Source organism: Stomoxys calcitrans, chromosome 1, assembly GCF_963082655.1.
Source record: "Stomoxys calcitrans chromosome 1, idStoCalc2.1, whole genome shotgun sequence".
In the NCBI taxonomy this organism is placed as follows: Eukaryota; Metazoa; Arthropoda; class Insecta; order Diptera; family Muscidae; genus Stomoxys; species Stomoxys calcitrans.
Genome location: NC_081552.1, coordinates 67380455 through 67407976, shown reverse-complemented (window position 1 = coordinate 67407976; position 27522 = coordinate 67380455). Strand labels below are relative to the sequence as shown.

General features: G+C 42.6%; 1 pseudogene; it reads right to left on the bottom strand.

Moving 5' to 3' along the window:
• Positions 1-18956, bottom strand: part of LOC106093053 (nucleolar protein 56-like) — a 74116-nt pseudogene extending 55160 nt beyond the window's left edge.
• Positions 18957-27522: the final 8566 nt, after the last annotated feature.

Here is a 27522-nt window from a genome sequence, read left to right as displayed (position 1 = left end):
CCTAACAACATAAGCAAATGTCTTTGAGGACCCACAATACTATTGATCGCCTTATTTATCTTGGGGCTCGTCCGACACGGGATAACTATAAGCACCACACAGGCTGGAACTTTGAGATCCGACTATATGGTGTCCATCGTTACCACGGGAAGCTTAGCTGAAAGCTACCGGGCTCGTCCACAGTTTGCGGATGGTGGAAAGCTCCGTTTTTATGCAAAGCTGCAAATGCGGCCGCGGACAGTCAGCGATTTTCGAGAGGAGAATCTCAGTGAGGAGTAAGGTGGCACTGGCTCTTAATTAAATACTGAGTGCCAATGATACTCGATATGACAAGGCGAGTTATTGCCGCCTTCAAATAACCAATGACCAACATCAGCGTCCGTTCCCAGGTTAGGGGCGGCTGGGGGCGAGCGTCGGATCTTGGAGCAAGCGGCTCGCCACAACGAGGGATACATGTGCAATCCCACAAAACCCATGCGGTTGGGGCGCTGGGCCAGTAACCCGCACCGGAAAACTATGAGAAATACTATAAGAAACAAAGGAATAGTAAAAGTTATCATGGGGATGTGATGCTCACCAAGTGACCGCAATGTTTTGGATTCAGGCAAGGGACAATTCGAGGTAGCCTTGTCAATTAAATTCACGAGCCCAACTAATGGAGTTTCACTCTATATATGTGAGTCTCCGGATCTGTCGCACCAGGCCTCTTACTAAACTTGAGAAAAAGGTGCCCTTTACTTCTACCTCTTCGAGTGACCTACGTTTTTATCCCAAAAGACCGATGGTTTAGGCCAATAGCAGGCATGCTAGTACGATATTAAACAAGTTTTGTCTTGAAGCTCCGAATTAGATGTCTGTACTCGTTGGCTAGTGGAGTTTGGTGCGGTCTGATATCACCTTTTGGCTCTTTAAAGTCCATTATAATCCTACTCCTAGCCTTTGGATCAAACCGATCCGATCCAACTGTTTAGGGGATAATACTGGTATAGCTACCCTGAGTGGATGTTAAAAAAAGTACCTAGTACAAGGTGTAGACTTATTCTGCGCCCACTTCAGTTAACAGTTCATCCTAATTATCGGCCCTAAAAAACTTAAGGCTATCTCAGAATGAGAGGTCGCTCTCTCTCTCTCTCTCTGTAACTACAAAAAGAGTTCTCGCTAATATTCATTAATTCAATACTCACACTTGTTGTATCACATTCCGATTCGAAATATATGTCCGATAAATTAAATATAACCTGTACGACTTCTTCCAATGATTTATTGGCCTTTTCTCCAGAAACCAAGCAATAGGCCACAAATGTATCAAAAACTCCTTCTAGCTCCAAACCATGACGATGCTTAAAATGATCAACCAAGCGGTGGCTAAAGTGTACAGCTTTACGTGGCCTCTCTGATTCCAGTATCAAACGAAACTCTTTAAAGATTTTGCCTAAATTAAGTACATCAAATATATAAACAGTGCGTGGTGTTGATATTATAACCAAAGATGTTTTGCGATGTCTTGCCGTTTGTATGGGATCAATTAACAGACCAATAACACTTTGTGTTCTTATGTCAGCCAAAGCTTTGTGATATTTTTGATCGGTTTGAGTTATATAGACCAATGAATCATATTGTGTTTGCAGCATTTGAAAATCCAAGGGAGATAATTGAATTCCCAGAGATTCACATTGTTCCTTACTGCTGACTGAATTTTCACGTTCTGGCGATTTATCTTTACTCAATGTATAACGATTTAGGTCAAGTAATTCCTCTCCAGATTCCTTATTATTTGAAGTTGCAGAGTTGTTGCTTTCAGTCTCGGTTATTATTTTAATGCTCTTCATTTGTTGATATGCCAACGTTTGAGGTGAATGGTATATGAAATTTGTTTTTACATCGCGTACATTTTCCAACTCCAACATTAGACGTTTTGTGTCAATATAACTTAAAGTGCCCATTAACAGCTCTCGATTTGTTTCAATCAATAGCAACTGACCCAGGGACAGGGATTTGATCATTATTGCTTGTGAGCCCATTTTGCGTGGTTCTGGAATAAAACAAAATTTTATTATACCAGAGGATAATTTTTAGGTTTGCCAATTCAATATTCGTTGTGATGCTAAAACAATAGGATATGGTCTTATATATGATAGTTGGTTTCATGGTACGCAAAAGTTTCAAGTCAATACATACCGGGTTGACCCGATGGAAAAGAAACGACAAATGCCACAACACACCAACCGCTATGGGCTGCGGTGGAGGCTTCAAGGGTCATACATTGTGGTAGGTCGTACTTATATCGAATATACCGCGAAATCGATGTAAGTACGATACTAGCACAGGTTTTACACCTTTCACACTGAAGAACCTGGTTCCACCAGGAGTTGAGTACCTTACAACTGTCCTCAACCTGTCTTTGAACACTCTTATAGTTCCCGATGTCTAGAAGATGGGCAGATTGATCCTACTTCTGAAGCCTGGAAAGGACCCGAGTAAGAGAGTCGTACAGACCGATCTCTGCTCTCTTAAAAGCCAAAAAGCTTGAGGGACTACTTCACGGCACTGGACCCATCGATGGCATTCGACACGGTCAGCCATGCCAAACTATTTGAGGGCATCGTCCCTCCAGCCAGGCCAGAAACGCTGCGTCGCGAAACTGTGTGGTCGCCAGTCATTGTTGGAATTTAGGGATAAGAAGTCGAGGCACCGTAGAGTGAAACAGAGAGTTCCCCAAGGCGGGGTGATCTCCGGGGTGATACCACCCCCTCCAAACGGTATGGAGATCTTTTCATATGCGCACGATTGTACGATCATGACATCAAGCCCTCCACCCATGAGTTGAATGTGACAATCAAGAGTCCAAAAATACTTGGTGTCACATTTGACAGCTCTTACACATTCTCCCCCATGCCGCAGCAATTTGCGATAAAGTCAAAAGTAGAAACAAGGCCCCCAAGTCACTTGCTGGCAGCACTTGGGGTGCTGACAAAGAAACCTTGTTGAACACGTACAAAGCAATTGGCCGGTCTGTGGTAAGTTATGCAGCGCCAGTGTGGTCTCGTCAGCTTTATGACACGTAGTGGAATAATATTCAGATGTCAGAATGACGCACATTGGGCTTTTATCGCAGAGACCATCCAAATCATCATCTTGTGGATAAGTATCCACCGTCCAGAAGCCTTAGTAGATCTACATGGTCTAGAGCGTGAAGTTCAGCGCTACAATAGAGAACCTCTTGATCAAGCAGCATACCAAGCGGGTATAGACCATGTTCATGCAGATGCGGTAATATCTACCGGGTGAATGTGATCCTTGGAGTACGATCGCCTCCAATTGCACTTGAAGAAGCAAACCAGAGTAGTTCTGGCTCAATTATGATCCGGCAAATGCAGCCGCCTAAACTCCTACAGAGTAAGGATTGATGCCGACGTGCAGGATGTATATCCCGATTGTGGCCAGGGACCACACGACAAACATCACCTGTTTAAAAAAGCCAGACCTATTCGACTCAGACCAGATCCCTCTGGATGCATCCATCTTAGTCGCAGAGTTCCTGCATCTGGATACTCAGCAGAATCAAGAAAGACGAAAGATAGAACACAACAAACTCCTACAACAACCTTTCACACAAGCTGTTCTCTTCCACCGCATGTGTTTTTGTAGTGATATACATATTTTCCAATCGACGACCTTGCTTCCATGGCATGGTTAGATTAGGAACCCCAGCCGGACTCTGCCGGCTCTTTTGCCTGTTAGGGCAAAGATTATTTTATTTCACAATTTTTCGCTTGTTTCTCTTTCGAAACGCTCAATGATCGGAGATTTTTTGCAATGGAATAGAAAATACATAAATCACAACATTAAAGCTATAATGAAGGTATTTCCCCTACAAAATCCCAATTTTTTCCTTTTTTCCCCATCAAAGTTCTCGCACTTCAAACGAGAAAAAATTTTCCCCGATCACAAAAAAAAAAATCCTCTGTTTGGGGAAATATCCACTAATCTGAAAACACTGAGCCAGTGTGTTCTAGTCAGCTATGTGACACGCAGTGAAATAATATTCTGATCTGTCATAAAGCCGCAAATTGTTACCAAATCGAAATGTCTTGAAAATAATTCTGCAACTTTTGAACGGATACATATGTACACGAAGCTTTACATAGTCAATGTTGATAATATGGGTCCCAAATAAATATGCAAAATTCGGGGACTCTAGTGAGTCCGCAGGCTGATCCATGGGCCTTGAAATTTGTTCTCCTTGAGCATGTAAAATTTTGAATTGCTTGCGGAACAGTCATTTATGGTAAACGCTACAGAAACAACAATTTTGCTGAATCATGCTTTGAAATTGATTCTTCCGTCAAAAGGTATGCGGGTTAGAATTCAAAAATGAAGCTTTAAATAATAAAAATAAGATGAGCTTTTTAGTAAACTAACTGTTTCTCACAAGTTAAAAGCTAGAATGTAGAAACCTTTTGCAGTTAGTTAGTAGATGTTTGGGGCTTCTTGAAAGTGTTAAAAACTTGATGTCGTTGCTTTGAGAAATTTGAAGAATTTTTTTTGTCTACAAATTGGTAATTTTGGGACGGGGCTTAACATATATATTAGTTGGTCAAGTCGGGACTTCCGCAGCATTAATAGCATCTGCATTTAGTCCTCTCTCAAACATAAAAAAGAAAATAACAACTACGGGAACAAAAAACAAGTAAAAGCGTTCTTAGTTCGGCCGGGCCGAATCTTGGGAACCCACCACCATGGATTCTGCTAAGATTGTATACAAAATAATTTTAATTGAAGGACGTATTTTTATTTTACATACCAAACATCTGTCAAACCAGCAAAAATTAAAGCTTCTTGGAATAAGGTTAATCGAGAGACCGGTTTATATGGGAGCTATACCAGGTTATAGACCGATTCGGACCGTACTTGTCAAAGTTGTTGAAAATCATAACAGAACATTATATTCAAAATTTTAGCCAAATCGGACAAAAATTGTAAGGCCTTAATAAGTCAAATATGGAAATCGGTTTATATGGGAGCTACGTTATTGACCGATTTGAACAGTACTTGGTACAGTTGTTGGAAGTCATAACAGAACATAATTTGTAAAATTTTAGCAAAATCGGACAACAATTGCGGCTTCAAGGGGCTAAAGATGTCAAATCGGGAGATTGGTTTATATGGGAGCTACACTATCGGAGAAAATAAAGTGCGGTCGTGTACCCTTCTTCATTAATCCTCAATATGTTTTACCTACGTGTATTATTTACTGTTTTTTTTTATTGTCCCGTTATTTGTTAGAGTCCCTCAATTATTTCCATAAACATTTGAAATTTTTAAACTCGTTCGTTCAGGTTTCTGATGTAAAAGTATTGTAGTGTAAAAAGTCTTCGCGACATAATAAAGTGCGTTTTTTTATAAATCGTGAAATTTATAATATATTGTATTCCAGAATTTTTTACAAAAAATTTTGTAAGTTATTAAAAAAAATAATTTGTAGCAAAGTACCTATCTTTTTCATTCAATATTAAATAAATATATAGAAAATCAGCATGGACCATTACTTTTTCGAAATGAAACCTGAAACTCAAAAAGATATGTTGGTACAAGATCGCGCAAATGGGATGAAATTGAAAGCTTTGAGTTCCAAGTATAAAATATTGTATCAGAATCTGGGGTCAGAAAAATTATTGATTTGTATAAAATAAGGGAGTCAAATAAAAGTTTGGAAAAATTATGTAGCAGAAAACGTAAGACGACGAAGATTGAGGATGATCAAATTGCAATTCTAGCAAATAGAAATTCTTTTATGACAGCCAGAGATATAAAAGAGAAGCTAGAATTAAATATTTCGACTCGAACTGTCCAAAGAAGACTTAATGAAAGGAGTTTAAAAAGTGTCTTCGCTAAGAAAAAACCAGCCAATAGAAAAAAAACGATGCTTTTGCAAAAAAGTATTTAAATATGGCTGAATCATTTTGGAATAAAGTTATTTGGACAGACGAGTCAAAATATAAACTAAACAAGTAAAAGCGTGCTAAGTTCGGCCGGGCCGAATCTTATATACCCTCCACCATGGATCGCATTTGTCGAGTTTTTTTTCCCGGCATCTCTTCTTAGGCAAAAAAGGATATAAGAAAAGAGTTGCTCTGCTATTAAAACGATTTCAAGATATGGTCCGGTTCGGACCACAATTAAATTATATGTTGGAGACCTGTGTAAAATTTCAGCCAATTCGTATAAAAATTGCGCCCATTGGGGCTCACGAAGTAAAATAGGTTATAGACCGATTTCAACTATACTTGGCACAGTTGTTGGATATCATAACGAAATACTTCGTGCAAAAACTCATTCAAATCGGATAAGAATTGTGCCCTCTAGAGGCTCAAGAAGTCAAGACCCAAGATCGGTTTATATGGCAGCTATATCAGGTTATGGACCGATTTGAACCATACTTGGCACAGTTGTTGGATATCATAACAAAACACGTCGTGCAAAATTTCATTCAGATCGGATAAGAATTGCGCACGCTAGTGGCTCAAGAAGTCAAGACCCAAGATCGGTTTATATGGCAGCTATATCAGGTTATGGACCGATTTGAACTATTCTTGGCACAGTTGTTGGATATCATAGCAAAACACGTCGTGCAAAATTTCATTCCAATCGGATAAGAATTGCGCACTCTAGAGGCTCAAGAAGTCAAGACCCAAGATCGGTTTATATGGCAGCTATATCAAAACATGGACCGATATGGCCCATTTACAATACCAACCGACCTACACTAATAAGAAGTATTTGTGCAAAATTTCAAGCGGCTAGCTTTACTCCTTCGGAAGTTAGCGTGCTTTCGACAGACAGACGGACGGACGGACGGACATGGCTAGATCGACATAAAATGTCGCGACGATCAAGAATATATATACTTTATGGGGTCTCAGACGAATATTTCGAGTAGTTACAAACAGAATGACGAAATTAGTATACCCCCCATCTTATGGTGGAGGGTATAAAAATTGCAAAAATTGAAAAAGAGTGTGATGTGAACCAACACAAAGGATAAAATCGAAAAACCTTGTACATACTGTAAAACATGGTGGAGTAAGCCTCATGATGTGGGGATGATGGTAATTACGAGCCTAAATTTACTCTAAAATGACTGAAGAGCACTACGTAAATATTTTGGAACAAAATCTTTATCTTGTATAACTCCCTTATAGACCGGTCTCTCGATTTACCTTATTCGGTTCCTGGAAGCTTTAATTTTTGCTGGTTTAACAGAAGCTTGGTATGTAAAATAAAATTATGTCCTTCAACTTAAATTATTTTGTTTACATTTTTAGCATAATCCATGTTGGGGGGGTCCCAAGATTCGGCTGCTTCTATATAAATCGATCTTCTAATTTTTAGTTCTCATTTTCGTTTCTAATATAGGAGATGGGAAAATAACGTTAGTATCGATAATATTGATATTTATTTTTAAAACTACTGAAAATATCGAATGTTGCGATTATCGATAGTTTGCCAGCGCTACATTAAAGGCGCATTTATAATCCGATTTCGTTGAAATTTGACACAATGGCTTATGTTAGGCTTTTCGATATCCGTGTTGTATATGATTCAGATCGGTCTATATTTGGATATAGCTACAAAAAAAGACCAATATTTTGTTCTACAAAATTGAACAATGACTTGTTCTTATTAGACCACTCAATATCCGTGCCGGATTTGGTCCAAATCGGCCATATTTCGATATAGCTGCTATGGGGGCATAAATTATGCATTTTTCACCGGATTATGACGAAAGGTGGTTGGTATCCAAAGTTCGGCCCGGCCAAACTTAACGCCTTTTGACTTGTTTTTTATTTTCCGCATGTCATTAAATGTTATCGCTTGTTTTGTTTTTACAATAAAAATTATATTATAAAAAATTAAATATTTATGTTTTTAATGAAAAATATTAAAAAGAGGGCAGTGATAAACATTCTAGTTGCCATCCATACTTCGAAAATAGAACCATTTAATTGTTTAAGACTAATTTAAGAGAGTGACGAACATTTTTGAAGATTTTTTTCTCAGTTTTTGCGGAAAAACTTCTGGCACCACTCAGGAGTTTATTTTGTAGTTTATTATTACACATTATTTTGTAGATTATAAGAAAAAATATTTTTGGCCATATATGGAAGTTTATAGGAAAAAATCAAAGAAAAGCGCGGACGGCGAAATTTTTTCAAAAAAACTGACACTCATATTACCTAGGGTTAAGGGGTTCAAATTTCTCAAGACTCTAGCTCTGTGGGAATTGAGGCGGCTGCATTTGCCGGAACGTAATTGAGCCAGAACCACTCTGGTTTGCCGGGGGAGGTCGATTTCTTCGGGTGCAATGGGTGGCCGCATCTGCTACCGTGTCTGCATGAATGTTGTTTAGACCCGCTTGATCTAGAGGTTTTCTCTTGTAGCGCTGTCTAGATCTACCTTAAGGCTTCTGGGCAGTGGATATCTATCCACAAGATGATGATTTGGATGGTTTCTGCGATAACAGCCCAAAGGGTATTGCTTGGACAGCATGTAGTTATGTCTTCGCACTGGTAGGATCTTTGTCTCCTGATGGAGGTCGTCCACATGAGAACTGAGGAGGCAGCCCGTCACAATGTGGAGGGCGGCATTCTGACAAAGTTGACGAGACTACACTGGCGCTGCATAACTTACCACAGACCGGCTAATTTCTTAGTACGTGGTCAACAAGGTTTCTTTGTCTGCACCCCAAGTGCTGCCAGCAAGTGACTTGAGGACCTTGTTTCTACTTTTGACTTTATTGCAGATTGCTGTGGCATGTGAGGAGAATGTGTAATAGCTGTCAAATGTGACGACAAGTATTATGGGACACTTGATGGTCGGAATCATTTCTCAATCGACCATCACAGTCAACTCAGTATTCACCTCACGCGTATTTTTAGTGAACAGTGCGGCTGAAGATTTGGTGGCGGATATCTTCAGATTTCTTGCAGCGAAATATGAGGCAAGCTCGTTGAGGTAGACGTTCAACCTGTCGCAGATGTCATCAATGGGTGGGGGCCTGATGCCATGATCGTACATGATATGATACGATCTCTATGCCGTTTGGAGGGGGTGGAATGGAGGATAGGTAGAGTTAAACAGTGCCGGAGATATCACCCCACCTTGGGGAACTCCCTGTTTCACTCTACGGTGTTTCGACTTCTTACCCCTAAATCCCACAAATGACTGGCGACCACACTGATAATTGCGAGCCATAGTTTTCGGCTGGCTGGAGGGACGTGTTGGCGATGTCCTCAAATAATTTGGCATGGCTGACCGTGTCGAATGCCTTCGATAGGTCCAGTGCCACGAGGACCGTGCTATCACACGGCCTGGGCTGATTGAAGCCACGGCAAATGTGTGGTGATGGCATGCAAAGCTGTTGTTATGCTGTGTAGTCTCCGAAATCCATGTTGATGCTCGGCGAATGGAAATTCTCCTACGAGGCTCGGGAGGAGTAATGTCTCAAGCGTCTTTGCCACTGGTGAGAGAAGGGAGATCGGTCTGTACGACTCCCCCAAACTCGGGTCTTTTTCAGGCTTCAGTAGCGGGATCACTCTACCCATTTTTCAGACATCGGGAACTATAAGAGTGTTCAAAGACAGGTTGAGGACAGTGGTAAGGTACTCAACTCCAGGTGAATCCAGATTCTTCAACATCAGTGTAGAGATTCCGTCGGGTCCCAACGCCTTGGAAGATTTGGCGCCACGGATGACATTCGTAACTTCGCCCACGGTAAATTGTGATGGCTGTTCATCGGGTCGGAGACCATGAATACGGCGAATGGCTCTCCTTGCCCTGTCTCTCTCGGGATGCACAATAAATTGACGGTTGAACAACCTGGCGCATCTCTTCGGATCAGTAACGGTTATCTCGCCAAAAGTGACTGAGGCCCTATCATCCCGTCTACCGAGGTTCGAGAGTGACTTAACAGTGGCCCACAGTTTGCCTACACCGGTGCCTAAGTTACATTGCTCCAAGTGTTCCAGCCACAAATTCCGCTTGTTCGTTGATTACCCTGTTTATTTCCAGATTCAGCTCGCTGATTCTGGGGTTAGCGGGGTCCATAGCACGAATCCCATCACGCTCGTCTGCGAGTACCACTGCTTGCGCCGGGAAATTGGGCCGCCTTGGGGTATTCGACCGGCTGGTATAAAGCGAGCGGCTGCTGCGTTAATGATGTCTCGGAATTTCCTCTCGGCCACAAGCATATCGGAGGAGGGTGGCAGTTCACTGAAGCGGCGATTGGTATACTCTCTGAAGCCAGTCCAATCGGCCTTCTTATAATTGATAAACGTCCGGCGCTCAGAGGCTATGAAGTCGAGTGGTCGGTTGATGGTGAGAATTATGGGAAGGTGGTCTGACCCCAAAGATATGACGGCTTGCCAGGGTACGTCACTCAGAAGATCAGGGGATGCAATTGAGATGTCTGGCGAGCTGCTGCACCTCCTCGTAATCCTAGTGGGGGCATTCTCATTCACCGTGCAAAACGTGGAGCTATCCAACTTCTCTGCCACGCTGGTCGTTGCCTAGGGGATATTGCCATGACGTGTGATGCGCATTAAAGTCCCCTAGAACCAGACGATTATGGCCAGATATCAACCCACTTATGTCGGGGTTTTAAGCCTGGCCATTAATCGGGACACAGCTACCAACCGGCGGTATATACACGTTGTATATCTCTATCTCGGCAGTACCAGACCTGACTGCTATCCCAATGCATTCCATGTAGGGGTCACTAGCGTCAAGCGCAGGCGAGATAGGTCTATACTGCACTATTGGCACAGGCCAATCCCCAACCTCCATTCCTTGAGCGATCCTTTCGTAGCACATTGTAACCGTGACAACTGAGCAAGCTGCAAGTGTTGATCAGCTTTGTCTCGTGGATCGCTGCGACCAATATACTCTTCCGACTCATAAAGTCCACGATCTCATCGATCTTGCCACGAAGTCCGTTGCAGTTTAACTGCAGAGCCATACACTTCCCGGCACTAGCCTGGCAATATTAGGGCTAGGATGCTGCCGTTGCGTAAATTGCCGTACGGGAGAGGTCAGGGGGGTCACATAGTCCGACGACGACGACGCTTGTGACCCACTGCTGGCTATGTTCGCACAGCACCTTGCGACATAGCCAGTATGACTATACTCCCGTAGTGAAGTTAGGCCAGAGCACGATCGGAAATGTACCCACTCCATGCACCGGTTACACCTCACCGACACTGACCGATGATGAAGGCGATTCTGGCAAACCGAACAGAACCAGGGTCCGGGGTTCTTTTCAATCCCGGCACGGACCAGAAGCGTGCGGAGAAGGCATTCCGATTTGTGCCTATCCCATGACGAAAAAAGATCTTGACTTCTTGAACCTCAAAAGGGCGTAATTATCCGATTTGGCCGAAATTTTTTACAACGGCTCCTCCGACCACCTCCAACATACGTGTCAAATATGGTCTGAATCGGTCTTTAGCCTGATACAACTCCCATAAAAACCGATCTCCCTATTTTACTTCTTGAGCCCCTAAAAGGCAAAATTCTTATTCGATTTTGCTGAAATTTTACACATAAACTTGTACTGTGGTTTTCAACTTTCAATTCAATTAGCACTATTATTTTATTTTATCCTTTGTTTGTCTAAAAAGAGATTCCGGGAAAAAAAAACTCGACAAATGCGATCCATGGTGGAGGGTTTATAAGATTCGGCCCGGCCGAACTTAGCACGCTTTTACTTGTTAAACATATTTTTCATATTCGTAATCTACTTGCTAATACCTTTAATTTAATACCGATATTGCCTAGGTTGGACCACATCCCACCCAGCTACTCCGTGTGGAGCTCGCAGCTAAGTAGGTATTTGTCGTAGGCGGCGATTTATAAAACTTGGATTTTGCGGTTAGTCGCATTTGTCAAGCTTCAAGTTTTACAGCCATTGAATAAAATATGTTTCACACTGCTATAGAACATACTGCCTTTTTTTATTATGTGAGATGTCACTGCAACTCCAAACTCTGTTGAATTTAAGAAAGGCGCTTGTTGCCTATGTCTACTTCTGATCCTCCGTCCTTTGTTATTTTGCTGTCAAGATAGGAAAAGTTATCAACTTCTTCAATGACATACCCGTTTATAGTAAGGGGTGTCAGGTTTTTTGTTCCTATGCCCATCAATTTGACCTAATTTGGCCGCGTTCCAGGCTAAGGTGTAGTAGGTCGTACTTATATTAAATATAACGCGCAATCGTGTCTGCAATGTATGAATATTTTTCTATAGTTCTTATATTAAACTGGCGGCACATGCTAGCTCACTACCAACGAATGTAAGTGATATCTCAGGTGTCATTATTAGAACAATGTTATACAGTTTTGAAACTTTTGTAATTCATATTCGACATCGGCAAACACGATAATAATAACTTGTTGTGAATACGACTGATTGTCTTTAAGTTGATGTAAATTAATTGGTAAGAATCTCCTGCAAAGTTGAAATTTTGTAACTTACATCTCTTTTAAGTTAGTGGAAGATATGGTCTTTCTGGGCGTTGTAAAGATATCTATGGCATGCTAGTCCTTGTCACCGAAAACCTAATATCGGCTTAGTACTTCTCTAATGCCTCCGCTAACGTGTTAACTGTACTTTCTCAATAGTCCCGAAATGTATCTACTCTATGGGAACTTCTTGTATATTTTATCTCTTTCATTAAACCATTTTTTAATACTGAGGTGAACCCGCAGTGCAATTTAGTTGATTTTAGACTTTAATGAAAGCAAAGCAAACAACTGGCATATGTGATGAATAAAATCAAACGGTATTTTGCTTCGAATGAACAGTTATATGTAAGTGTTGTGTGAAACACAAAATAACCGGTTATAAAGTATTAAACGGTATCCAAATTATGGCGTTTTTACATAGTTAAACTAGTGTTCACAGCTGAGTCGTTTTTCGATAGTTCAACAATTGGTAAAATCTATTTTTGATTTAAAGTAGTTTATATACAATTGTTTATGCGTCAAGTCTTGTGCTGAAGATCATTCCAGAGAGAATATATTCTTGGGATATAATTTTCATACCCACCACCATAGAATGGGGGCTATACTAACCTAGTTATTCCGGTTGTAACACCTCGAAAATTTATCTGCGACCCCACAAAGTACATATATTCTTGACCGTCTGGACATTTTGGGTCGATCTAGCCATGTCCGTCCGTTTGTCAAAATCGCGATAGCGGTCGAACGCATAAGCTAGCCGCTTGAAATTTTGCATAGATTCATCTTTTTAATGTAGGTTGTTGTTGTTATAGCTACATTTTCATGTGGAGGTGGCGATCCGATCTCCCGATTTGACATATTTAGCCCCTAGTAACCGCCAAGTACGGTTGAAACCGGTCTATAACCTGATATAACTCCCATATAAACCGATCTCTCGATTTCACGCCGGGATCCACTGGAAGCCACAATTTTTGTCCCATTGGCTAAAATCTTGCACGTGTGTTCTGATACCACATCCAACACAACTGTGCCAAATACGGTATAAACCGATTTCTCGATAATCCTTGTTTGGTTCCTAGAATCTTTGATTCTTACCTGGTTTGGCAGAATTTTGGTACGTAGGGTAAAATTATGCCTTTCAACTTATTTTATTTTGTGTCAATGCTAATTTACTTGTTTTCTCTCGCAAGTGAATAGTAGTGGGTAAGCTGAGAGCCTATCTTTCCAATCGTTGCTTTGCAATGATGTTTTAAAAAGGCCCATTATAAAGCCTGTATAATGTATGTAAATCTACGAGTTAGGCGACCCGAAATTTCGATTTTTTTGACTCGATGTTTGGATTTCTCATACATCTGAAACGCGCAATATTTGCACGTCGTGTTCTGTTATGGCTTGTAATGGCTGAGTCAAGTATGGTCTGAATCCTTATTTCTGCCAATGTCCTTTTTCTTTCTGGGATTAGAGGAATTTCAGTACTCTGAATACAGCCATATATGTATTAAGCATCGATACTATCTTCAAAGTGGTACGGGAGAGGAGATTGAATACTTGGAATTAGTCTCACATTTGTATGTTATTATCCAACTTTCTCATGGCAATCGGTTGTACGTACCGGATTGACCCGTTAAGATCCTTCATCGGCAAGGGCTGCCGCCTCAGTGTACAACACACTGCTACAACAACAACAACATTATCCAATCCCATGGCAGCCGGTTGTACGTACCGGATTGACCCGATGGAATATTCATCGGCAAGGGCTGCCGCCTCAGTGTACGTGTTCGTCTTTTTTCGTCATGGGAGAGGCACATCCCGGAGTGCCTTCTCCGTATGCTTTTGGTCCGTGCCGGGATTGAAAAGAACCCCGGACCCTGGTTCTGTTCCGTTTGCCAGAACCGCCTTCATCATCGGTCAGTGTCGGTGAGGTGTAACAGGTGCTTGGAGTGGGTACATTTCCGTTCTTGCTCTGGCCTAACTTCGCTACGGGAGTATAGTCATACTGGCTATGTCGCTAGGTGCTGTGCGAACACAGCCAGCAGTGGGTCACAAGCGTCGCCGTCGTCGCCTTCGGCGTCCTCGTCGTCGGACTATGTGACCCCCCCGACCTCTCCCGTACGGCAATTTATGCAAAGACAGCACCCTAGCCCTACTATTGCCAGGCCAGTGTCGGGAAATGTATCGTTCCTGCAGTTAAACTGCAATGGACTGCGAGGCAAGATTGATGAGATTGTGGATTTTATGAGTCGGAAGAGCATATCGGTCGCAGCGATCCAGGAGACAAAGCTGACTAACACCTGCAGCTTGCACAGTTGTCACGGCTACAATGTGCTACGTAAGGATCGCTCAAGGAATGGAGGTGGGGGATTGGCCTTCGTTATACACCATTCCGTGCAGTATAGACCTATCTCGCCTGCGCTTGACGCTAGTGACCCATACATGGAATGTATGGGGGTAGCAGTCAAGTCTGGTACTGCCGAGATAGAGATATACAACGTGTATATACCGCCGGTTGGCAGCTGTGTCCCGATTAATGGCCAGGCCTACAGCCCCGACATAAGTGGGTTGCTATCTGGCCATAGTCGTCTGGTTCTGGGGGATTTCAATGCACATCACTCGTCATGGCATTCTCCCCTAGGCAACGACCAGCGTGGCATAGCTTTGGCAGAGCAGATAGATAGCTCCACGTTTTGCACGGTGAATGAGGATGCCCCCACTAGGATTACGAGGAGGTGCAGCAGCTCGCCAGACATCTCAATCGCATCCCCTGATCTCCTGAGTGACGTATCCTGGCAAGCCGTCATCTCTTTGGGGTCAGACCACCTCCCCATAATCCTCACCATCGACCGACCACCCGACTTCATAACCTCTGAGCGCCGAACGTTCATCAACTATAAGAAGGCCAATTGGACTGGCTTCAGAGAGTATACCAATCGCCGCTTCAATGAACTGCCACCCCCCTCTGATGTGCTTGTGGCCGAGAGGAAATTCCGAGACATCATCAACGCAGCAGCCGCTCGCTTTATACCAGCCGGTCGAATACCGCAAGTGCGACCCAATTTCCCGGCGCAAGCAGTGGTACTCGCAGACGAGCGTGATGGGATTCGTGCTATGGACCCCGCTAACCCCAGAATCAGCGAGCTGAATCTGGAAATAAACAGGGTAGTCAACGAACATAAGCGGAATTTGTGGCTGGAACACTTGGAGCAATGTAACTTAGGCACCGGTGCAGGCAAATTGTGGGCCACTGTTAAGTCTCTCTCGAACCCCGGTAGACGGGACGACAGGACCTCAGTCACTTTTGGCGAGTTAACCGTGACTGATCCGAAGAGATGCGCCAGGTTGTTCAACCGTCAATTTATCGTGCATCCCGAGAGAGACAGGGCAAGGAGGAGAGCCATTCGCCGTATTCGTGGTCTCCGAGCCGATGAACAGCCATCACAATTTACCGTGGGCGAAGTTACAAATGTCATCCGTGGCGCCAAATCTTCCAAGGCGTTGGGCCCCGACGGAATCTCTACATTGATGCTGAAAAATCTGGATTTACCTGGAGTTGAGTACCTTACCACTGTCCTTAACCTGTCATTGAACACTCTTATAGTTCCCGATGTCTGGAAAATGGGCAGAGTGATCCCGCTACTGAAGCCTGGTAAAGACCCGAGTTTGGGGGAGTCGTACAGACCGATCTCCCTTCTCTCACCAGTGGCTAAGACGCTTGAGGCATTACTCCTCCCGAGCCTCGTAGGAGAATTTCCATTCGCCGAGCATCAACACGGATTTCGGAGACTGCACAGCACAACAACAGCTTTGCATGCCATCACCACACACATTTGCCGTGGCTTCAATCAACCCAGGCCATGTGATAGGACGGTCCTCGTGGCATTGGACCTATCGAAGGCATTCGACACGGTCAGCCATGCCAAATTATTTGAGGACATCGCCAACACGTCCCTCCAGCCAGGCCTTAAACGTTGGGTCGCGAATTATCTGTGTGGCCGCCAGTCATTTGTGGAATTTAGGGATAAGAAGTCAAAACACCGTAGAGTGAAACAGGGAGTTCCCCAAGGCGGGGTGATATCTCCGGCTCTGTTTAACCTCTACCTTTCCTCCATCCCACCTCCTCCAGACGGCATAGAGATCGTATCATATGCGGACGACTGTACGATCTTGGCATCAGGCCCCCCACCCATTGATGACATCTGCGATAGGCTGAACGTCTACCTCAACGAGCTTGCCTCATATTTCGCTGCAAGAAATCTGAAGATATCCGCCACCAAATCTTCAGCCACACTGTTCACTACAAATACGCGTGAGGTGAATTCTGAGCTGACTGTGATGGTCGATGGAGAATTGATTCCGACCATCAAGTGTCCCAAAATACTTGGCGTCACATTTGACAGCTCCTACACCTTCTCCCCACATGCCACAGCAATCTGCAATAAAGTCAAAAGTAGAAACAAGGTCCTCAAGTCACTCGCCGGCAGCACTTGGGGTGCAGACAAAGAAACCTTGTTGACCACGTACAAAGCAATTGGCCGGTCTGTGGTAAGTTATGCAGCGCCAGTGTGGTCACGTCAGCTTTGTGACACGCAGTGGAATAATATTCAGATCTGTCAGAATGCCGCCCTCCGAACTGCGACGGGCTGCCTCCTTAGTTCTCATGTGGACCACCTCCACCAGGAGACAAAGATCCTACCAGTGCGAAGACATAACTACATGCTGTCTAAGCAATACCTTTTGGGCTGTTATCGCAGAAATCATCCAAATCATCATCTTGTGGATAGATACCCACCGCCCAGAAGCCTTAAGGTAGATCTACATGATCTAGAGCGTGAGGTCCAGCGCTACAAGAGAGAACCTCTAGATCAAGCGGCATATCAAGCGGGTCTGAACAACATTCATGCAGACACGGTAGCAGACGCGTTAACTGGCTACCGGGTGAATGTAGTCCTTGGAGTACGACCGCCACCCATTGCACCCGAAGAAATCGACCTCCCCCGGCAAACCAGAGTGATTCTGGCTCAATTACGTTCCGGCAGATGCAGCCGCCTCAATTCCCACAGAGCTAGGATTGATGCCGACGTGCAAGATGTATGTCCCGACTGTAACCAGGGACCGCACGATACACGTCACCTGTTTAACTGCCCGGCCAGACCCACTCGACTCAGACCCAGATCCCTGTGGACGCACCCCATCTTAGTCGCGGAGTTCCTGGGTCTTGACACTCAACAGAATCAAGCAGACGAAAGATAGTACACAATAAACTGCTACAACAACAACAACAACAACAACAACATTATCCAACTCTGGTTAAACCTAATTGAATTATCCATTTTAAAAGATATCGTCGTGTTTAAGAACATTTTTGGTTACCTGGGTTTCCATCATCTGGTTCGGAACATAGTGTGAACGCCATATCTATTTCACGGGATAGTCGCCGCCACGTTCGGGGCTCATGTCACTATCCAACCTTAGCAGAAGCGATGATACGAACTCAGTCTATTTTTAAAGATGTTTAACCGCCCATTTATTGAACATGCCGAGTGAGAAAATGCGAGAAGAGGAGCCAATTGTCACATAAGTGATCTGCGACCCACAGAATTTAGCATGGTGGAAATTACTAATGTCATCTGCAGCACTAAGTTGTCCAAAGCACTAAGCCCGAAATCCCGAGAGACGAAAAATTCCATCTGCTGAGCATTAGAATGGATTTAGCAAGTTGCATAGCATGATCACTTCGTTGAAAGCCATCGCCGCACATATTATACGAAAACTCAGCCAGGTCACACTTTCAACTTAAATAACCAATGGCCACCTTGTTCCCGCGGCGATCGGTCCTCTGGACCGGAACGAGCTTGATCACATACATTAGCTTGACGAGGATTGACTACAACATGTATGTGTTCAGTGTCTCTTCTTATTTGGAAAAAAAAACTTTGATTCGCGCCTTTTTCTCTTTGGTTAAAATTGAACTCGATTTAATTCTTGAAAGTTACAGTTATTTTCCCTATTTATTGGCAAAATAGGAATTTGAGCCTCACAAAGTTCTTCTCATTGTAAATTTTGGTTGCCTTCGTTTTAGCAGTTAGTTGGGACATCACGGTAAGCTCTACATCGAAACATTTTGCTGCAATAACAGGGACTAATGGTAAAAATGATTTTAGGGATTTAAATACAATTTTAAAAGTATTTTATTAGAGGAGTAATGATTTGATTTTGTCAAATAAACTAAATGCTTTTCATTCGCTAAAAATTTTATAAAACCACTATCAGTGCTGGTTTTGATACTTTACGAGTGCTTAAATAGCGTTTTTTATTGTCCTTTTATTTTCACTCAATATTTACCAATTTGATATCTTCGTCCTCAATATATAATTTAATGTCCACAATTTATACTAAAAAGCATAAATAATTGCTTAACAAACTTCTTTTAGCTTTTCACAAGTAAACAATAACACATGATAGCTTAGCCAATAAGAAAAAAGAATCAGAGTATCGAGTACTCATGCAGCATGTACTCGATTATTTATTGTAATGGGGCGTTTACACAAATGGAAGCAATATCAGAATATTGTTACAATTGGGTTTTATTCGTTTTAAGGTCCTTTTAGTATATTTTCCTTTATTTTAAATTTTAACGAGCTTTCTTACAGCGTCATCACACATTGTTTCTAGTATTCCCTAGAATTTCTTTATTGTTCTCTGTTATCATTCTTTTATTCATAATTGTTTCTGTTTTGTTTAACTCCACGCTTGTTCAATAGATGTAAGTGTTGTGTTTAAGCGCGGTATGCACATCTCGTGAAATTTTAGTGACCATAAGAAATGCTTTGACATATCCCAAGGAGGATTTAAAAAGATGGTCTCACGGGAACAGCTGTTAACAGCCGGCAAGGTATGACGGTATTAAGATATCAGATTTTCGTTTGCATTCTGTTTGTTATCATCTTCTTTTCGCATATTCTCTGCTCATATACGCACACAAATTTCTTTGTGTGTGTTGGCAAAACGTTGATCAGCTTGATGGCAATATGACGGATTGCACCATATGATTTGTGGTTGTTGTAAAAATCAAACCACCTTTAATTGTTTCGCCATGGACATATCCTAAACGAAATTTTCGTAACCGGTATCGTTATCGAAAATATCGCTTGGAGGTACGCAGCTCAAATTAAAGTTTCTTTGCGTAACAGAGGGACATTATAGGCATTGGTTAATTTTTTATAGCAACTACAAATCCAAATGTGTGTTTTAATAGCTCCATGCAACATAAAATAAAGTATTTATATACTTTATTACCCAAAAACGAATAAAATTCGTTTAAAATTATAAATCGATGTTCGTCGCTATCTTGTATTCTACACAACTATTTTTCAGCAACCGAAAATTTCGCTAAAGGTGCATACTCAGTTTAAGCTGTCAAGTATCATGTTATGTATGTGTGTTTGTGCTCGTCAACGCTGGACCGCAAGCAGTAGTAGTAGTAGCCAAGAAGACGAGTTTTAAAGTAAAAATGTCTTATGTATTGTATATCAGCCGTCGTTTGCTTATACACACAAACACATCTGTGATATTTACACAAAGTAATTTTCATTCATTATTTGTTTATACTATCCAGCACTGTATGTCAACATAATTTAACAGTCTAGTTCAAAGCGGATTCTAAAAGGTGGTCTCACGGGAACAGCTTATAACAGCCGGCCGGGTTTGACGGTATTAAGATGTCAGATTTTTGTGCGCATTCTCTTTGTTGTTATCTTCTTTTACGGATATTTTCCGCTCATGTACGCACACTTACACAAATTTGTTTGCGTGTGCTGGCAAAACGACGGCAAGATGGTGGATTGCACCATACGATTTGTGGTTGTTGTACAAATGAGACCACCTTTTGGTTTCGCCATGAGTCTAATTCTTATTTAGTTTTAAAATGTTATTTAGTTATAAATTATTTATTATTTCACAGACCATGGTGCTCTGTAAGTAATAGCAAAGACCGTGAGCAAGACTTTAAATTCAATCATTTGTTTTGATTCTCATTCATATATGTACATACGATCACGATATCGTGTACTAGAACGAAACAACAATAGTTCTAAGTTTGTTTGCCTTAACCGATATGCAATACATGCCCGTGTAATTGAAAATAAGAAAAGACTCAATGCGCTGCAAACATTTTCAATCGTGCGAGTCACTAAATCTGCACTCAAGGAAGTTGAAAACAATCTCAGGCGATATAATTTTTTACTCTAATTAGTGTCTCGGTACGGGAGAAAACGTGTCACTAGGCGATATATACCCATGAGAGACTAAATAGGGACTAAAACAAGATAAATATTCGATTATCAACGTCATTAATAAAAATAAATATTTTTGTTTTTTTCTCTTTCGAGACGAGCTCAATGATCGGAGATGCAAATGGAAAAGGGAAGCCAAAGATAGCGTCCACTATGGGACGCGTTTCGTCTTTGGTTAGAAGACTTTTCAACTATATTAGGTGTGATGGCTTCAAGGGCCGTGCGTTGGTATGTTGTATCTGAATCGTATAAATAGCGAAAACGCATCTATGATACAATTACCACATTAACCACACTCGACAACCCTGTCCATTAGCTTTGGCTTTCCTTTTCCACTTGCATCTTCAATCATTGAACTCGTCTCGAAAGAGAAACAAACAAAAATAGTAAAATTTAATGATCTTCGGCCTAACAGGCAAAAAAACTTGAAGGGTGAAAGGTTCGGCAGATCCCGGCCGGGATTCGAGCCTGGGCACACGGAGCAACAGCGAGGGCCATTGCCGTTGTCTTGGCGTTCGAAGCCATCAATACAACTTCCAATAAATGCACAAAATCATGTGTAGTACGAAAGAAGTGTAACATGTCACCGATAGAATGTCTGTCATCACACAAAATTAAATGCATTGCAAAAAGTACAGCTAATGGACAGGGTTGTCGAGTGTGGTTAATGTGGTTATTGTATTATAGATGCGTTTTCGCTAATAATACGATTCAAATACAAAATACCAACGCACGGCCTTTGAAGCCATCACACCTAATATGGTTGAAAAGTCTTCTAACCAAAGGCGAAACGCGTCCCATAGTGGTTGGTGTGTGTTGCTATCCTTGGCTATCCTTTTCCATTTGCATCTCCGATCATTTAGCTCGTCTCGAAAGAGAAACAAACCGGCAAAAGAACTTGAAGGGTCTAATGATTTTTTTAACTGTTAGAGGAGGCTTGTATTTATTTCGTTTTCAAATTATTTCTTTTTCAAATCGAGATTAATAGTCGAAGATTTTATATGCAATGATTTTCCATGACTGGGATTTAAACAGCCAACCTTACGATTGTGAGACGTATGCTATCCCTCTGTGTTACGCGACTTCCTTCATTACCCAAGGCTAAGTAAACATACATTCTCTTGTGTGGGGTTTTTTGAGTTAGCGTCCAAAACAACAACAAAAAATCTATTTTGAAATTTGTAAAAATAACAGTTGATTATGATAAACTAATTAGCGAAAATGAATGATAGAATTCCGATGGTAATGTATTTTGTTGTTTCATATCATGAAATCTCCACAAACTATCTTACAAAAGGATCTTAAAAGTGACAATTCTGGGAGGAAGTGAGAAAGTCCTTCCAAATGTTTGGAGGATAAACGCCACTACTACTATTTAACCTGTCAAGTAACATCCCTCAATCAATAGAGGAATTATCGCGAAGTTACCACATTGGGTATTCTCCAAACATCGATGGGGCCAGCAAGAGGTATATAAGGCAGTCGCACAACAGTCTCAGTCTTATCTGAGAACGCGCATTGTAAACGTATCATCAACCAGCAGTTAGCAAGTTGTAAACCAAATAAGTACATCAATAAATCATTTTTAAGTAAAGTAATTGTAAACGAACTAGATCTGGCAAAATAACAATGACCCTATCGATATTTAATTTTTTGACTGAACATTGATTGACATTTTTCCGATGGATACTATCGGAAGATTTAAATTTTTTGCAAAATTAAACAGAAATAAGCGATGTGACACTAAAAGTAACCTTTAAGATGCATTGCGCCTATAGATGGCGCATTTACATCCGATTAGGTTAACATTTGTACAATGATACCTCTCATGACTTCCAACTGACTTTATTAATCTTGGATTTATTTGGTGTGTATATTGATATTTCTTCTATATAAATCTATCTCCTGATTTTTAGTTTTCATTTTCGTTTGAAACATAGGAGATGGGAAAAAACGATAGTATCGATACTATCGATATTTATTTTTAAAACTATCGAATGTTGCGATTATCGATAGTTTGCCATCTCTAAAACGAACTGTGTTTTAATTGGCAGTAAAACGTCTACAATAAAAACGTGACAACTGGTGTCAGAAGTGAAATTACAAAAAAAAAACGTCTACGTCTGATGATGTGTAAGACTTGAAGAAAGAGTTATGTAAAATGGAGCAAGCAACTACTGGCATCAAGGCGGAACTACAAAAACGAATATGAGTTCGACAATAAGAGTGATCTCGATATATCGATAAAAGGTGATGCTAGCGGCGAGGTAGTTTCGAAAGAAGCTGCAAGAGAGTGGAAAGTTCGGCCGGGCCGAATCTTATATACCCTCCACCATGGATCGCATTTGTCGAGTTCTATGCGCAGTATCACTTTTTAGGCAAACAAACAATATTGAATAAGAACTGTTATGCTATTGGAGCTACAACAAGTTATTATCCAATACGGACCATAAATGAATGCTTAACATTGTAGAAGTCATTGTGTAATATTTCAGTTCATTCTGATTGCGCCTTTTAGGGGCTCAAGAAGCAAAATCGGGAGATAGGTTTTTATGGGAGCTGTATCAAGCTATTGATCGATTTAGACCATATTAGGCACGTATGTATGTTGAAGTTCACGAGAGAAGCCGTTGTAAAAAATATAGCCAAATCGGATGAGAATTCCGGGTCTCTTATGGGGTCTCAGACGCATATTTCGAGGTGTTTCAAACAGAATGACGAAATTAGTATTCCCCCATCCTATGGTGAAGGGTATAAAAATTCTAAGAAAATGATGGAAGGCACTTCAAGAAAGATGGAAGAAAATTCTAAGAAAATGGTGGAAGAAAATTCCACAAAAATAATGGAAGACACTTTCAGAATCCTGTCTGAAAAATTGGATGTAAAATTCTCAGAAAACTCCACAAGTCTGAACGAGAAACTCCAGGAAATATCTCAATTTATGGACAAACGAGTGGAAAACGTGGAAGGCCAAAATAAGGAACTGGACAAGATAATCTTGACTCATGACGAGAAGTTCTTGACATCGAGAAAAAAGTTTCGGAACTGGAAATCAAAAGTGGTTAATTTTGCGTTATCGACAGCGCCACTAAAATCAAAACTCCAGCGTTTGATGAATCAACAGCATTTGATGTGTTCAAGTTTCAGTTCGAAACTCTCGCCTCCCGAAATTCATAGAATGACAACGACAAGGCAATTAAACTCCTGCTGGCAATAAAAGGAAAAGTTGCCGAGGTAGTATAAAGTATTCCCGCTCCTTCTAGAAAAAACTATAGCGAAATTTTAGCTGCACATCAACGTAAGTGCGGGGGAGATCATAAGCAAGACATATACAGGAGGGAATTGACAGGACGAGTTTAGATATAAAACGAGACGTTACAGGATTTCGCAACAGCGGTAGAGTGATTGGTGTTACTCTCATTCCAAAGCCATCTATTGGTGGACCGAATGAATGACTTTCGTAAACGGCATCCGGGACCCCGAAATTAAATGTGAAACATATGAGTTGCAAAATGCTAGGTTCGCAAAAACTGTGCTATTCACACTTGCATAAGAGATGGTGCGATTAATTGGAAAGCCCCAGATTCGCAAGGTGCGTAAATTGGATATCGAGTATGATGAGTCATACACTCTAATTGATTCAGTCAAAGAAGCAATGAGGCAGGTAATGGACGAATTTAAACGAGAATCAAGCAAGCCCAAGACTAAATGTTACAATTGTGATAAAGTTTGACACTTTGCCCAAGAATATGGAGCGAGGCGTAAACGTTCCAAATCGAGAGGACTTAAAATTCATCAAATGAGCCACCTTAAACTAAATCGAGTTAGTCCAACGGGCAAGAGGCACATCCCGGAGTGCATTCTCCGCACGCTTCTGGTCCGTGCCGGGATTGAAAAGAACCCCGGACCCTGGTTCTGTTCGGTTTGCCAGAAACGCCTTCATCATCGGTCGGTGTCGGTGAGGTGTAACCGGTGCATGGAGTGGGTACATTTCCGTTCTTGCTCTGGCCTAACTTCACTACGGGAGTAAAGTCATACTGGCTATGTCGCAAGGTGCTGTGCGAACATAGCCAGCAGTGGGTCACAAGCGTCGCCGTCGTTGCCTACGGCGTCCTCGTCGTCGGACTATGTGACCCCCCCGACCTCTCCCGTATGGCAATTTATGCAACGACAGCACCCTACCCTACTATTGCCAGGCCAGTGCCGGGAAGTGTATCGTTCTTGCACTTAAACTGCAACGGACTGCGTGGCAAGATCGATGAGATCGTAGATTTTATGAGTCGAAAGAGCATATCGGTCGCAGCGATCTAGGAGACAAAGCTGACCAACACCTGCAGCTTGCACAGTTGTCACGGTTACAATGTGCTACGTAAGGATCGCTCAAGGAATGGATGTGGGGGATTGGCCTTCGTTATACACCATTCCGTGCAGTATAGACATATCTCGCCTGCGCTTGACGCTAGTGACCCATACATGGAATGTATGGGGGTAGCAGTCAGGTCTGGTACTGCCGAGATAGAGATATACAACGTGTGTATACCGCCGGTTGGTAGCTGTGTCCCGATTAATGGCTAGGCTTACAACCCCGACATAAGTGGGTTGATATCTGGCCATAATCGTCTGATTCTGGGGGATTTTAATGCACATCACACGTCATGGCATTCTCCCCTAGGTAACGACCAGCGTGGCAGAGCAGTTAGATAGCTCCACGTTTTACACGGTGAATGAGGATGCCCCCACTAGGATTACGAGGAGGTGCAGCAGCTCGCCAGACATCTCAATTGCATCCCCTGATCTCCCGAGTGACTTCTCCTGGCAAGCCGTCATCTCTTTGGGGTCAGACCACCTCCCCATAATTCTCACCATCGCCCGACCACCCGACTTCATAACCTCTGAGCGCCGGACGTTCATCAATTATAAGAAGGCCGATTGGACTGGCTTCAGAGAGTATACCAATCGCCGCTTCAGTGAACTGCCACCCCCCTCTGATGTGCTTGTGGCCGAGAGGAAATTCCGAGACATCATCAACGCAGCAGCCGCTCGCTTTATACCAGCCGGTCGAATACCCCAAGTGCGACCCAATTTCCCGGCGCAAGCAGTGGTACTCGCAGACGAGCGTGATGGGATTCTTGCTATAGACCCTGCTAATCCCAGAATCAGCGAGCTGAATCCGGAAATAAACAGGGTAGTCAACGAACAAGCGGAATTTGTGGCTGGAACACTTGGAGCAATGTAACTTAGGCACCGGTGTAGGCAAACTGTGGGCCACTGTTAAGTCACTCTCGAATCCCGGTAGACGGGACGACAGGACCTCAGTCACTTTTGGTGAGATAACCGTTACTGATCCGAAGAGATGCGCCAGGTTCTTCAACCGTCAATTTATTGTGCATCCCGAGAGAGACAGGGCAAGGAGGAGAGCCATTCGCCGTATTCGTGGTCTCCGAGCCGATGAACAGCCATCACAATTTACCGTGGGCGAAGTTACGAATGTCATCCGTGGCGCCAAATCTTCCAAGGCGTTGGGCCCCGACGGAATCTCTACATTGATGCTGAAGAATCTGGATTCACCTGGAGTTGAGTACCTTACCACTGTCCTCAACCTGTCATTGAACACTCTTACAGTTCCCGATGTCTGGAAAATGGGCAGAGTGATCCCGCTACTGAAGCCTGGAAAAGACCCGAGTTTGGGGTAGTCGTACAGACCGATCTCCCTTCTCTCACCAGTGGCAAAGACGCTTGAGGCATTACTCCTCCCGAGCCTCGTAGGAGAATTTCCATTCGCCGGGCATCAACATGGATTTCGGAAACTGCACAGCACAACAACAGCTTTGCATGCCATTACCACACACATTTGCCGTGGCTTCAATCAACCCAGGCCATGTGATAGGACGGTCCTCGTGGAACTGGACCTATCGAAGGCATTCGACACGGTCAGCTATGCCAAATTATTTGAGGACATCGCCAACACGTCCCTCCAGCCCGGCCTGAAACGATGGGTCGCGAATTATCTGTGTGGTCGCCAGTCATTTGTGGAATTTAGGGATAAGAAGTCGAAACACCGTAGAGTGAAACAGGGAGTTCCCCAAGGTGGGGTGATATCTCTGGCTCTGTTTAACCTCTACCTATCCTCCATCCCACCCCCTCCAGACGGCATAGAGATCGTATCATATGCGGACAATTGTACGATCATGGCATCAGGCCCATTGATGACATCTGCGATAGGTTGAACGTCTACCTCAACGAGCTTTGCCTCATATTTCGCTGCAAGAAATCTGAAGATATCCGCCACCAAATCTTCAGCCACACTGTTCACTACAAATACGCGTGAGGTGAATACTGAGCTGACTGTGATTGTCGATGGAGAAATGATTCCGACCATCAAGTGACTCAAAATACTTGGCGTCACACTTGACAGCTCCTAAACTTTCTCCCCACATGCCACAGCAATCTGCAATAAAGTCAAAAGTAGAAACAAGGTCCTCAAGTCACTCGCTGGCAGCACTTGGGGTGCAGGCAAAGAAACCTTGTTGACCACGTACAAAGCAATTGGCCGTTCTGTGGTAAGTTATGCAGCGCCAGTGTGGTCACGTCAACTTTGTGACACGCAGTGGAATAATATTCAGACCTGTCAAAATGCCGCCCTCAGAACGTGAGGTCCAGCGCTAGAAGAGAGAACCTCTAGATCAAGCGGCATATCAAGCGGGTCTGAACAACAT